The 14962-nt window shown below is 47.2% G+C and overlaps 1 protein-coding gene across 1 annotated transcript in view; it reads right to left on the bottom strand.

The window, feature by feature from the left end:
- LOC147123064 (stearoyl-CoA desaturase 5-like) overlaps nucleotides 1–14962 on the bottom strand; it is a 96652-nt gene that overhangs the window by 5920 nt on the left and 75770 nt on the right. The window lies entirely within an intron of this gene.

The following is a 14962-nucleotide window of genomic DNA, read 5'->3' as shown; positions in this document are numbered from 1 at the left end:
TTCGTCAGTTGGTGGGGATCAGAGACTGATAGGAGTCCCTATTTAAAAATCCCAGCCCAAATTGAGATGCATTCCCCATTAAACCAGATTCCCAAAACAAGCTTGTGGTGAGTAGCAACAACAGAGTCAGAACAGTAACACAGCACTGCTCTAAAACTAGAACAGCGGTGCCGCTTCTCACCCACATATTACAAAAGAAAGTTCATCTACTGTGTGCAGAAAGCAAAGCTGTTCGAAGGGAATTGTGTGTATTGTAGATAATATGCACACACTAAATCATTAATCCTTTTTTTTTGTTAAATCTCTTTAAAATATATAATTGGTAATCTGTTAATGGTGCCCAATTCAATTATTTATTTGATTACATATAAATCACAGTTAATTCTGAATATGCTGAAATTTGCATTTAAGATGTAAAAATTGGCCATTTCTTTTTAAATGTGACACAGCAGCAAACAGCAAAAACACCCAAGATAAGGTCTTTGTTAAAAATCTACATCATCACTTGAATGTATCTGCACTAAAAGCTGCTGACATAAGTAAAATAAACTGCACCAAGCCCAGAATAAAAACATAAGAAATCATGGAACAGCCACTCAGCCCATCAAGCTGGCTTCTTCAATGCCAGTGTAAATGAAAAGTTTGGTCATCGGATTTCAAAATGGGTTTTGTGTTGTATGTGTGTGTTAATGGTAGCAGCTGCAGCATCAAACTGCAATGCAAGTGTTTTTCCTTTCTCCAATTCACTTCCATTTAACCCACGAATCAGGAAGACCTGATTACCCCAGTGTACTTTAACCTTTTTGTGAATTTGTTGGTAAAATAGTCAAATGAAAAGTAGAACGTACGAGTGTTTTTTGATCGTTGAGTGCTTTACTTTCTTAGTTACTGAATGGTGGTAGATGTTTGTTAAATAAACATGCACATGAAATACATATACCTGTATTGTGTGAGTGCATGTAAGGCATTTTCTACTAAAATTACTACACGTGGTGTAGGGAGATACAAGAAAATGTTTTTATCCCTATAATAGTCCTTTTTTATAGGGCTAAGTACAATGAACATCAAGTACTTACTCTGCCATTGGTTCCCACCATTAAACTTACTAATCTAGGGAGATCCCTATGTTTTTCCACATTAATGGGGAAGATCCAAGGGGGTGACACACAGGATGAAGTGATTCTCCTGTGGGGCAACTGTTCCATGGGACTGATGGGTTACATTTACAAGGGGCTGAATTCGATAGCCCCTGAAAATGGGCGCGAGGCTCGCGATGAGCGATTCACCCACACCCGTTCAATGTGATGCAGGCAGCAGGCCAATTTCATGCTGCCTGCTCATTTCCATGATCGTAGTGTGCAGCCAGTGGTAACCACGCTGTTTATTGGCTGCATGTATCAGCAGGAGGCCCAAAATCGAGAGAGGTTAGCACCACTTAAAGCTAGTCTGCACTACTTAAAGCCAGCCTGCATCTCTTAAAGAGGTGCATTGTGGCTGGAGCAGGTGGTGGAAGTCCTTCTACAGCCGATTCTGACCTGGGAAACATTCATTAATGGCACAACATGGGAGAGAGCGGTCTACAAGGTTTTCCGACGCTGCACTGGAGGTCTTGGTGGACGAAATGGAAGGGAGGAGAGATGTGCTGGATCCACAGGGGGGCCAGGAGGCCCTTCAGACAAATGCTTAGAAGGCAGTGGGAGCAGATAGCCATGGCGGTCAATGCCAGGAGTCAAGCCCCGAGGACTTGGATGCAGTGGTGCAAAAAATTCAATGACTTCATATGAGTGGTCAAGGTCAGTGAATGCATCTTCAAATGCCATATCCCACCAACTGCATCACTAGCCTCGCACACTGCTCAATGCACTACACCCCCATGAGTCACCTACCAACAATTTCTATCAATCACGACTTATACCCAAGTCATAGCTTCACTTCACCCTCTCACACTTATCACTGCTGCAAGTCTCACACCCACATCTCACAGCTTGCACACACTATTCAACCAAGACGGCCACATCACCCAAACAGATTGCATGACACTCACTGACACACTTCCCTCTCTTGCAGGACAAGGTGGCGCACAACTGGAGGCAGCAGGACTTAACCGGCGGGAAACAGGCACGCCTGCACGTCCTTAGCCCCGTGGAGGAGACAGGGCTCGCCATCATTGGAACAGCCATTGCTGAGGGTGTGGCCAACGGCGGGACTGAAACCACTGAAGATGACGGTATCCACATACCTAATCCTCCTTCTCACATTCCACTTCTCCCTCATCCCACAATCTCTTCTGATTGACAAGCTGCAGATGGTGTAAGCATGCACCTCTTTCTTTCCCCACTCCCCTCACCACAACCTTACCCTTGTGCCTTTCTCCTTTCAGATACCCAAGAACTGCAACCTGGCCAGGCAGTGGTGGAAGAGCAACAAGAAAATGATGATGAAGAAACACTATCACTCAACTGCACACTTGCAGTCATCAGCTCAAATACAGACACTGCGTATAATTTAGAGGATAGCACAGAGGCGGGATCTGCAGGTGATGAGTCACCAGGCATGAGTGGCCTGCAGCCAGGGCAGAGGGTAAGGAGAGCCCAGGTGCCAGCTCGCCGGAGGCCGCGGTCGTACACAAGATCTGCGGCAGAGGACTCAGATGAGCACTTCGATGGAGCAGGCTACAGAAGGCTGATGGGTATACACAATGAAATGCTTGGTGCATTGGGAAGCCTGCCAGAAAGTCTGAGTGCAATGTCAAGGAGCATGAAGGACTCCAGCACCAACTTGGCACAGGGCTTTGCGCAGAGCCAGGAGCCCAGCCTTTCCAGCATGGAAAACTCCATTAACACACTTGTGGACCCAACCATGCCGAGATGGTACAGTCCGCAGCTGGGCCTTCTAGGCCCACAGTTGCTCGAGGTCATCCCCCAAGGCCATCTGCAGTCTCCTCCACTGAGTCAGCAGCCTTCCAACAGCCATGCTGCTGCCACTGGGGCAGCACCATGTAGGAGCACTAGAATAGGCAAAGGCACACAGAAGACAGGCACTACAGGAATGCACAAGGATGATTAGTTTACGTTTGCATGCAATATGGCATGATTTTATTTATAAATTTGATTTGCAATGTTTGTTTTGTGTTGGCTTTTATTTTTGCATTGTGGCCAAGTGACAGAGGGAAGGTAAGATGTGGGACTGTTGGTCAATGGGGAATTGGGGTTGAGTTTACTGGTATCACACTCCGATGAGTTCTTCACGGACAGTCTGGCCAGAAAGGGGTTGCCTCTTCCCTTCCTCCTCCTCATGCTCCTACTCCTCAGCTGGTCGCCATATAGCTGGTGGCAAGGGCTGTGCCCTCACGATGCCAAAGTTATGCAGCAGACCACCACTAATCTTGACACCCGCTCTGCCAAGTACTACAGGGCTCCTCCAGAGTGCTCCAGGCAGTGGAAGCGTTGTTTCAGCAAGCCAATGGCCTGCTCTATGACATTTCGTGTGGCAGCATGGCTTTCATTGTATGCATGCTGCCCACATGTGCATGGGTTGCACACCGGAGTCATGAGCCATGTCGTCAGTGGATAGCCCTTGTCGCCCAGGAGCCAGCCTTTGGTTTGTTGTGGTGGCTCAAATGCAGATGGCACAGTGGACTGGCACAGGGTGAAGGCATCGTGACTGCTGCCAGGATACCGGGCATTGACCAGCATGATTTGCTGCCTTTGGTCGCACACCAGCTTGACTCTGAGGGAGTGGAATCTCTTTCAGTTGCGGTACATCAGAGTTGACATGCGGAGCCTGCAAAGCGACGTGCGTGCAGTCAATGGGACCCTGCACCATGGGGAAGCCTGTAATTCTAGCGAAGCCGTGTGCTCGCTCCGCCTCCTGGTCTCCGGAAAGAGAGAATGAAATGTAGTCAGCTCTCTTTAAATACAAAGCCTTACACAACAGTGGATGGCAAACTGGGAGATGTTGCAAATATCTCCAGCTCCAGCCTGGAAGGAGCATAAAAGTTCATTGCCATGGTCACCTTCACAGCCACTGGGGTCCTCACTCTGCTCTGAGGTTGCAGTTGTGGCTGCAGCAGGTGGCAAATTTCAGTGAGGACGTCCTTACTGAAGCCCAGATGTCTGATGCACTGTTCCTCGCTGAGGTTCAGGAAGGAGAATTGCTCCCTGAATGGATATGGCCTCCTGCTGAGATCCCTTCTCCCCCCTCTTCCAGCAGCTTGCCACTGAAAGAATAAGATTTATAATGATATTGATATCATTGGCAATCATTCAATCATTTAACTGATAAAGTTATCTTTATTATAATAATTTCAGAGATATTAAAATCGAAAGCATTTTGTACCTTAGAAGTCAAAGTACACAGAGCTTGACTAGACTTTGATATAAAGAAAGACTTGCATTTATATAGCGCCTTTCACGACCTCAGAATGTCCCAAAATGCTTTACAGCCGATTAGATACCACTGTTGTAATGTAGGAAACGCGGCAGCTAATTTGTGTTCAGCAAAAACAGCAACGAACAGCAATGTGATACAGGAAACTTTGGTTTATCCGGAGGTTGTATGTCCGGAAACCTCGATCTACCGGCAGAAATCAGGAACTGTTTTGTTAGGTTTTTTTTCTTCTCGTGGCTTTTTTTTTTCAAATAGTCAGGCTCTGCAAAGTCTCTCTGAAGCTGTTGCTAAGCTACAGAGACGCTTCTAAGGTACAGCGGACTGTTTAGAAGCTGTTGCTAAGCAACAGTGTTTGTTGCCAGATACGGAGCTGCAAATCTCCGTATGCTTCAACATTAACGCTGGTATGTCCGGCAGTTTTGATAGATCGGCAACAGCTCGGTCCCGTCGGTGCCGGATATAACAAAGTTTCCTGTAATGACCAGATAATCTGGTTTTGTTATGTTGATTGAGGGATAAATATTGGCCTGGAAACTAGGGCTATCCCCCCTGCTCTTCTTTGGAATAGTGCCATGGAATCTTTTACGTCCATCTGAGAGAGATGAGTCCTCGGTTTAACGTCTCACCTGAAAGACAGCATTTATATAGCGCCTTTCACAACCTCAGGACGTCCCAAAGCACTCCCTCAGCACTGCACTGGAGGGTCAGCCTAGATTTTTGAGCTCAAGTCACTGGAGTGGGAGTTTAGTGTCAGTTTCACTGCCAGGAGCCAGATCCTGGGTCAGAAGAGGCTAGATGTTAACTTTTAAGTTTATTTTTCAGGTTTCCTTGTAGGCCAGGAGAGACAAGAGTGCTTCTCCAGGCCTCACAAGGAAGCCTGGGGTCTCCCTTACACCGGGCTACCCACCCCCCCCCCTGTCCTCCGAGCGCAGTAGGACCCCGAACTGCCGGGGACTGTGCCCACGATGATCTAATTGAATGGGAGTGTTCTAGCATCCGCAGTATTTTGTTTTTGTATTATCTAGATTTGTGCTGATTGTGCATTTTGAATTGAGAAACTGGCTTAGAGGGATGAGTGAATTCCTTGATGAGTCATCCAGGTAGAATCTTGTAGGTATATAAAAAGTTTGTGCTAACAAGAGGCTTCTTGTTATGTGAGATACCAGTCTAAAAAAGAGGGGCGAGTGTCAATCTGCAATTCAGTGGTCCAGTGGATGTAATGCAAGGAACCACAGGGCAGGTACTCAAGCCCACAGGTGATACAGCTATCTCTCAGGACAGTGGGACACCTGTAAGTTTCTCCCATCAATGTTCCCTCTATTTTTTTTGGTGCATGTTCCCTTTAAGTGACTGCACGGTCCATTCAAATTTTCGCACATGTGCAGTTTTTTCCATTTAAAAGCCAGTGAGCGGCCTGCGTGGGACCTCCAGACCAATGCGCAGCCACGCAGCTTAGCAGGAACATGGTCACCAACGCAGAGAAATCCTGAAAATGCAAATATATCTTTTTGATATATATTAATGACCTGAACTTGGGTATACAGGGCATAATTTCAAAGCTTGCAGATGACATGAAATTCGGAAATGCAGTAAACAGTGAGGAGGATAGTAACTTACTGCAGGAAGACATAGGCTGGTGAAATGGGCAGACACATGGCAGATAAAATTTAAGGCAGAGAAGTGTGAAGTGATTCATTTTGGTAGGAAGAATGAGGAGAGGCAATATAAACAAAATGGTACAATTTTAAAAGGGGTGCAGGAACAGAGAGACCTGGGGGTGTACATACACAAACCTTTGAAGGCGACAGGACAAGTTGAGAAGGCTGTTAAAAGGGCATACGGGATCCTTGGCTTTATAAATAGAGGCACAAAGTACAAAAGCAAAGAAGTTACGCTAAACCTTTAGAAAACACTGGATAGGCCCCAGCTGGAGTATTGTGTTCAATTCTGGGCACCACACTTTAGGAAGGATGCCAAGGCCTTAAAAATGGTGCAGAGGAAATTTACTCGAATGACACCGGGGATGAGGGACTCCAGTTATGTGGAGAGGCTCGAGAAACTGGGGTTGTTCTTCTTAGAGCAGAGAAGGTTAGGGGAGATTTGATAGATGTGTTCAAAAACAAAAAGGATTTTGATATAATAAATAAGGAGAAAGTTTTTTTCCAGTGGTAGAAGGGTTGGTAACCAGATTTAAGTTAACTGACAAAAGAACCAGAGGCAACAGGAGAATTTTTTTTTTTAATGCAGCGAGTTGTTATAATCTGGAATGCACTGCCTAAAAAGGATGGCGGAAGCAGATTCAATAATAACTTTCAAAAGGGAATTAGATAAATATTTCAAGTGGAATAAAAATGCAGGGCTATGGGAAAGAGCAAGGGGGGTGGGACTAATTGGACAGTTCTTTCAATGAGCCAGCACAGACATGATGGGCCAAATGGCCTCCTGTGTTGTATCATACTATGATTCTAGGAGGTAAACAATCAGTTTGGGTGTGAAAACCACCCTCCAGTAAAACTATGTATCACCTGCACAGAGGGAGGTGGCCAACCCAATTAAAGTAGTCACCCAGCTCTCTCATACTTGGTTGCAAATGGGGAAGAAGTGCACTGCTATGGGGAGCCACATGAAGGTAAATGTGCTCCTCAGTTTTTCACATATTATTTGTGGACCCCTTCACGAGGTCTCAGATCGCCTTCCCAGGCCTCCTCCCAGTGATGATGATGAGGCCGGCCCCAATCCTCTCTTCCCCCCCGCAAACCCTGGCCGACCACTTGCCGCGATCCTTGGCTGATCCTCTCCCCAACCCCGTGAACCCTGGCCGATCCTCTTCTCAACCCCCCACCCCCCACCACCACCCGGCCAATCATCTTCCCCGCCCCCCCTTCCGGCCGATCCTTGCCTTGCACCATCTCTTAATCTCTCCTGCCTATCGCAGGCCTTCCCTTTTGTTCTTTCCTCCCCTCCCCCCTTTCCCTGCCCCTACACTTGCTTAAAAGCCTGTTCCATCTCCAGCTTTTTCCAGTTCTGACGAAGGGTTATCGACCTGAAACGTTAACTCTGTTTCTCTCTCCACAGATGCTGCCTGACCTGCTGAGTATTTCCAGCATTTCCTGTTTTTATTATATCACAAACCTAAGTTGCAAAGTGCCTCGGCCTTTGGGCAGTACTAATTCAAGCACTGTACACAGCCAACACCCTTTTGCATACAGTCTTTCATTGTGCCTGAGCTGCATAGCACACGTTTTGCTAAAGTTAAGGTGGCAGCCGAAGCACAGTAAACAGATGCTCAGGTGTCCATGCCAAGGTGCCGCTTTGTTGTTGGGTTTCTCAATGGGGTCAGAAGCTACGGCTGCAGAGCATAGCCCTGTTGTCCTAAAGAGCTATCCACTTAATGTTTCTTCTTTTTCAAATGACGTGGGCACCATGAAATGCCGTACAAGGAGGATGTCATGGCTGTTTTCTGGATAACGGTTACTGATGTACACTAGAACACCAGATTCTATTGAGGCAGACTTTAGAAAGATGAGGAACGAGCTAGCTGAGGAGGGGTTGAATGAGAAATTGGCACACAGGACCGTACAGCAACAAGGGGATTTTTTTTATTTTTTTTTAAGGGATTGCAGATGTACAGAATAAGTATATTTCATTAAAAAAGGAAACTACTAGTAGTTTCAGGCTACCATGGACAAGTAAAAAGGTTAGAAACCAATTAAAATTGAAGATGAGGGCACATAATGACTAAACTAATGAAAAAAGTAGAGTATGTGTAGTGTATGTACCCGTCTACCTTTAAGGAAACTATTGAATGTAACCGTTCACCTTTAAGAGAACTACTTTAGGTGTGGCACTACTTGTTTGGCTTCTGTATACTGTAATACCGACAATGACCACACCAGTATATAAGTGTTGTGGCAGGATTGCTGGGGCAGATTCGCCCTGACCTTCGAATAGTAAAGACCTGTTTGTTTGTTATTCCTGAAGTCTGTGTCGTTATTTACAGTACAACCCACAGACTTTACAGTGGCGACGAGTCCGATCGTACCCTGCGGCAAGACTACCAAAGCAACTAAAGAGCGTCGAAGAGAGGCAACCGCCCTCGTCGTTCTGCTGGGAGAAAACACGAGGCTGCAGCAATAGAAAGGAGGAAGACTTTAGCAACAAAAGCTTCCGTCTGCAACAGGCACTGACTACCCTTCTACCACGGTGTGGAGTGAGCCGATCAGCAGGAAACAAGGCGGCCGCGGAGACTGTGAGTAGGGGAAAAGTGTAACGAAATCCGGAGGATAAGGGCTGTGCACTCGACCACGGTCGAGGGGGAGCAGAGCTGGTCAGGAAGGCGGGTCCAACGGCATCGTGAGACAGCCGGACCGCGATCGGCGGGAAAAAGCCGGGCAGCGACCGAAGCCACGAAGCGCTGAGACCAGGAGCCGGCGCGGGAAGAGAGAAACTCAGCCGCAGCCGGGGAGGGAAGCACCGGACTGCGTGAGGGCTGGGAGGCGAACGGGAACAGAGCGTGTGGGAGAGGCAGAGCCGACCAAAGGAGGCTGCGCGAGAGCCAGTCCAGCGGCTGAACTGTCCTCCACCAACGGGGTACCCAGCGCCGGTAGAGCCGAACGTGTGGGAGAGAGAGACAGAGCCGAGCAAGGGGAGAGAGACTGCGCGAGAGCCAGTCCAGCGGCTGAACTGTTATCCGTGAACGGGGTGTACCCAGCGCCGGTAGAGCCGTGCGAGCGGGAGAGAGAGACAGAGCCGAGTAAGGGGAGCTGTGCGGAAGCCAGCCAGCGGCTGAACCTGTCCACTGTGGGGAAAGCGTACCCCTTCCACCAGGGAAGAAACGCGGGAAGCCGCCATTAGGCGGAGAAGACGACAGAAGCGGGAAACCGCCATTGAAGTGGGCGGGGAGAGAAGGAAAGAGCGGGAAACCGCCATTTTCGCGGGAAAACCGCCATCTTAACTGCCATTGAAGTGGGCGGAGAGAGAAGGAAAGAGCGGGAAACCGCCATTTTCGCGGGAAAAACCGCCATCTTAGAAATAAACAAATAAATAAGAATACTTAAAGAAATACTTGTGCTGCTCCCAAGGAAAGAAAGATGCCTAAGCGAGGGAATATTAACGATTTTAATTCTGAGATAGAAGACTGGGCCACGTACGTGGAACGCATAGAGATTTATTGTGAAGCCAACAAAATAGAGGAAGACGACAAGGCGATAACATTGCTAAACTCGATGGGGGCAAAAACATACGGGCTCTTGAAGCATCTAATAGCACCAGATAAACCGGCGGATCAGACTTTCGAAGAGATTGTGGCTGTGCTGAAGGACCACTTGAACCCCACACCGTTGATGCTGGCTGAACGTTTCAAATTCTATGCAAGAACGCAGAGGAAAGACGAAAGTAACGCGGAATACTTGGTCGAACTGCGTAGGCTGGCGAAATACTGCCAGTTCGGAGGGAATCTGACAGAGGCACTGCGAGACAAGTTCGTATGTGGATTGTCCAAAGAAGGGACGCAAAAGCGACTACTGGAAGAGAACGACCTCACACTAGACAGGGCTGTTCTTATAGCTGCATCGCACGAAGCCGCAGCGAAAGGAACGGCAGAAATGCAGCTGAAGGCGGCGGCACTCGGGGTGGACCAAATTACCTCGAATACAACAAAATGCTATCGTTGTGGGAAGACAACGCACGACCAGAATCAATGCTGGTTTAAGAACCAAGAATGTAGGAAATGTGGCAAACTGGGTCACATCGCAAAGGTATGCCGGTCAGGGAGGAAGACCAACAACCAAAGGAAGCCACCACAAGAAAAGTACAGCAAGGTACACAAGGTGACTGAGAAGAGTTCAGACGAACAGAATTCAGACTCAGACCCAAACAACCAGGAGCTGGGTAGTCTGAGAATTCACAATGTGGGGAGGGAAGCTGATCTACAAACTATCTGGGTCATGCTAAGAATAGCTGGAGTCCAAGTAAGAATGGAGTTGGACACTGGATCAGCTCTATCAGTCATCAATCGAAGGGACTACCACCGGCTATTCTCTCACATACCCTTAAGGAATACCAAGTTCGTATTACAGACATACACGGGGCATAAAGTATACCCCATGGGGAAGATAAGAGTCAAGGTGAGAGAGAGGGGTAAAGAACACCCAAGAATGAACTTGTACGTATTACCTGAGGGAGGACCACCACTTCTAGGACGGGAGTGGATTAAGAAAATAGACATGGAATGGCACTATCTAAAAGCCATCACAAGTGAGGACTCGGTACGAGCAATCAGCTCAGATTCTGGAACGGATGACGATAAGACTAACTCAAATATGGAAGACAAGGCTGAAATGGACTTGCCGACTATGGTGGAGAAAACGAAGACAGGCATAAAGGCTTATGCTACCGAGAAGGATAAAGCTTCAGAGCAGAACTCCAGGTTGACAGAGAATTCTGAGCCTGTCCAAGTTAAGGACTTATCCACGACGGAAGAACACAGAGCCCGGACTCAAACGTATCGCAAAATACAACAATTAGAACAGTTGAGTTACCGTCTCGTACAAGAGATGAAAACAATGGAACAATTCTGGGACACCGAATGGGAGAACCTGGAAAGACAACAGAGGCAGCTAGCTCAAGCTGAGAGCGACCATAGGGCCATCATGGCTAAGTATCGATCACATCTCCCTGATGCTGTTCAAGAGTTAGAATATTTGCAGAACGAAACAAATGAAGAGGAATCTCCAGGCAGCCAGGATTTTATCCCAGTTCCTCTCTACGACTCCTTACAAGCAGAGTGTAAGAAGTTGAAAGAACAGTATGAACAGGCCCAGGCTACAATTCTGGAGGGGGTTAACTCGGCAACCTCCGAAAAGCTAGTTTTAGTGAAAGCATATGAGCAACTAAAGGTTGAACATGAGCAAGAAGTCCAAAGGATGCAGGAAATGTTTGAGGAGCTCCAGGCCAAGACAGACTCATCGGTAGAGATTCCATCCATCGATGAAAAATTGGAGGTGGAAGACATGGCAGAACATGGAATCCAAGAGGTTCAAGAACTCATAAAAGTACTGAAGGAAACCCAAGACAAATATGAGGCGGAAATGACCAGGGTTCAACAACTTGAAGAACATAGTCAACTGGAAATCCGGGCAGTGGAAGGAAAGGCAACTGGAAGAGAAACAGAGACTCGAAGAATGGCCCCTGAACTGGAGCTAGAGAGCATCAAGGCGCAACTTCTTCGAGCGCTTAAAACCCAAGCACCAGAGGGAAAGGTGGATGAAATAGAGAAGAAGCTGATCCACAGTGTCCCCGGGGAAGAGTTAACGACCAGCCAACTCCTTCACAGGCGGAGTGACAAGACTCCACAAGGGGAACACGAGCTTCAGGCTTCAAAGGGAAGGAATTCGGAGCTTCCAAAAGGGATGGAGATAGCGGAGGTGGCAACACAGCTTTTACAAGGATGCCAAAAGGACGCTGAATTACGTCAAATTGAACAGAAGAATGAGTAAATAGCCGGATAACGCAATCCCCGATGGAAGGGAAGGTATTGAACTCACAAATGAGGACAGTAGTGAAGGAATGGCAGACAACCCAGGAAGAGCGTGATGAATATGAATGTATGAGGAAGTCTTTTCAAGAAAGATGTCTAGGGAAGGAACCACAGTCGGCTAACGTCCAGATGGGTAAGGAGGAAGTAGAAGGCCCTCTCGCTGGCCTAACTCAGGACGACCCCGAATATTACCATGACCTGTTGAGTGACACTGAATATTACGAGGATCTGGTCTGCCCAGTTTGTGAGGAAAACTCCCAAAGTGCTGAAATCAGGATGAAACACTTAAGGTCTAAGGAACATAGAGAGTTGGTGGCGCTACAGCTGGCAGCCGAGAAAGGAGCCCCGAGAGTCTCAAAAAGGCAGAAAAGAAAAAGAAGAGGCAGAAGACAATAACTATCTAAAATATTATCACTTCTACCAGCTCAGGAGGGGACCTACGAAAGGAGCTAAATTAGTTGAAAAGTGGGAAATTATCAAGACAGCCAGTTGGTTATAAAAGTCGGCACTGCCAGTTCAACAGGACGAAAGTTCAAGCTGTTACGTCAAGGAAAAGGCTATGGAGGAGTCACACTATCCATGTGAACCGGCTACACCAAAGAGATGTTGTTCGGACCAAGTCAAGATCGGAGACTGAATCTGTGAACTGTTCCCGCAGAGACTGACTTTGTGAACTGTTTCCCACCGAGATTATATCTGTAAAGTGTTTTATATGAAGTTGAAGATATGTATGTTAATGGGACTCTGTAAGTCATAAGCTAAAAAGGGAGTATTGTAGTGTATGTACCCGTCTACCTTTAAGGAAACTATTGTATGTAACCGTTCACCTTTAAGAGAACTACTTTAGGTGTGGCACTACTTGTTTGGCTTCTGTATACTGTAATACCGACAGTGACCACACCAGTATATAAGTGTTGTGGCAGGATTGCTGGGGCAGATTCGCCCTGACCTTCGAATAGTAAAGACCTGTTTGTTTGTTATTCCTGAAGTCTGTGTCGTTATTAACTGTACAACCCACAGACTTTACAGTATGAGAAATTAAGAAACGAGTGGGAGAAGAAAAGCCGAGGGCGTATGAGGAAATTAAAAAAAAAAAATCAAAAGGTAAAGTATTTTACAAGTATATCAGAAAAAGAGAATTGATTAAAAATCAGGTGAGACCCTGAGGAGGAGAGGATTCGTAGATGATCAAAAAATGGTGGCGGTATTTAATAAGTACTTAGCATTGGTCTTCACTAAAGAGAAAGGCTGGCATTTTCTCAAGGGAGGCGGGTTGGGGCGAGGGGGCTCTGGAGCTTTAACGCCAGGGCCTGATTTGAATGCGAGGCTTCGGATTCCTGCCTGCAGCCAGCCAGGTTGACAGGCTGTGGACCTTGGTGTGCATGTACATAGATTCCTGAAGGCAGCAGGACAGGTAAATAAGGTGGTTAAAAAGGCATATGGGATACTTGCCATCATTAGCTGAGGCATAAATATAAGAGCAGGGAGGTTATGTTGCAGCTGTACAAAACCCTGTTTAGACCACACCTGGAGTACTGTGAGCAGTTCTGGGCACCACACCTTAGGAAGGATATATTGGCTTTGGAGGGAGTGCAGTGTAGGTTTACCAGAATGATACCCGGACTCCAAGGGTTAAGTTATGAGGAGAGATTACACAAATTAGGGTTGTATTCCCTAGAATTTAGAAGGTTAAGGGGTGATCTGATCGAAGTTTTCAGGATATTAAGGGGAACAGATAGGGTAGATAGAGAGAAACTATTTTCGCTGGTTGGGGATTCTAGGACCAGGGCCATAGTCTAAAAATTAGAGCCAGACCTTTCAGGAGTGAAATTAGGAAACACTTCTACACACAAAGGGTGGTAGAAGTTTGGAACTCTCTTCCACAAACAGGAACGGTAGCATGTTATGTTACTGGACTAGTTATCCAAGGCCTGGAGTAATGATCCGGAGAGGCAAGTTCAAATCCCACCACAGCAGCTGGGGAATTTAAATTCAGTTAATTTAGTAAGTCTGGAATAAAAAGCTAGTGTCAGTAATGGTAACCATGAAACTATCGGATTGTCGTAATAACCCATCTGGTTCACGAATGCCCTTTAGGGAAGGAAATCTGCCATTTTTACCTGGTCTGGCCTATATGTGACTCCAGACCCACAGCAATGTGGTTAACTCCTAACTGCCCTCTGAAATGGCCGAGCAAGCCACTCAGTTGTAAAAAACCGCTATGAAAAATAATAAGAATAAAACCGGACAGACCACTCGGCAACGGCTACGGACACAACGGCACACCCAGCCCAGTTGACCCTGCAAAGTCCTCCTCACCAACATCTGGGGACTTGTGCCAAAATTGGGAGAGCTGTCCCACAGACTAGTCAAGCAACACAGCATAGTCATACTCACAGAATCATAGCTTTCAGCTAATGTCCCAAACTCCTCCATCACCATCCCTGGGTATGTCCTGTCCCACCGGCAGGACAGACCCACCAGGGGTGGAGGGACAGCGGTATACAGTCGAGAAGGAGTGGCCCTGGGAGTCCTCAACATTGACTCCAGACCCTATGAAGTCTCATGACTTCAGGTCAAGCATGGACAAGGAAACCTCCTGCTAATTACCACCTACCGCCCTCCCTCAGCTGATGAACACCACTTGGAAGAAGCACTGAGGGTAGCAAGGGCACAGAATGTACTCTGGGTGGGGGACTTCAATGTCCATCACCAAGAGTGGCTCGGTAGCACCACTACTGACCGAGCTGGCCGAGTCCTGAAGGACATAGCTGCCAGTCTGGACCTGCGACAGGTGGTGAGAGAACCAACACTAGGGAAAAACCTACTTGACCTCGTCCTCACCAATCTCCCTGTCACAGATGCATCTGTCCAGGACAGCATTGGTAGCAGTGACCACCACACAGTCATTGTGGAGATGAAGTCCCGTCTTCACACTGAGGATACCCTCCATCGTGTTGTGTGGCACTACCACTGTGCTAAATTGGATAGATACAGAACAGATCTAGCAGCTCAAAACTGGGCATCCATGAGGCA

This window comes from Somniosus microcephalus, chromosome 2 (assembly GCF_052327205.1).
Source record: "Somniosus microcephalus isolate GS21.2 chromosome 2, FLI_Smic_1.0, whole genome shotgun sequence".
NCBI classification, from domain to species: domain Eukaryota; kingdom Metazoa; phylum Chordata; class Chondrichthyes; order Squaliformes; family Somniosidae; genus Somniosus; species Somniosus microcephalus.
This window is presented reverse-complemented; position numbering and strand designations above follow the sequence as displayed.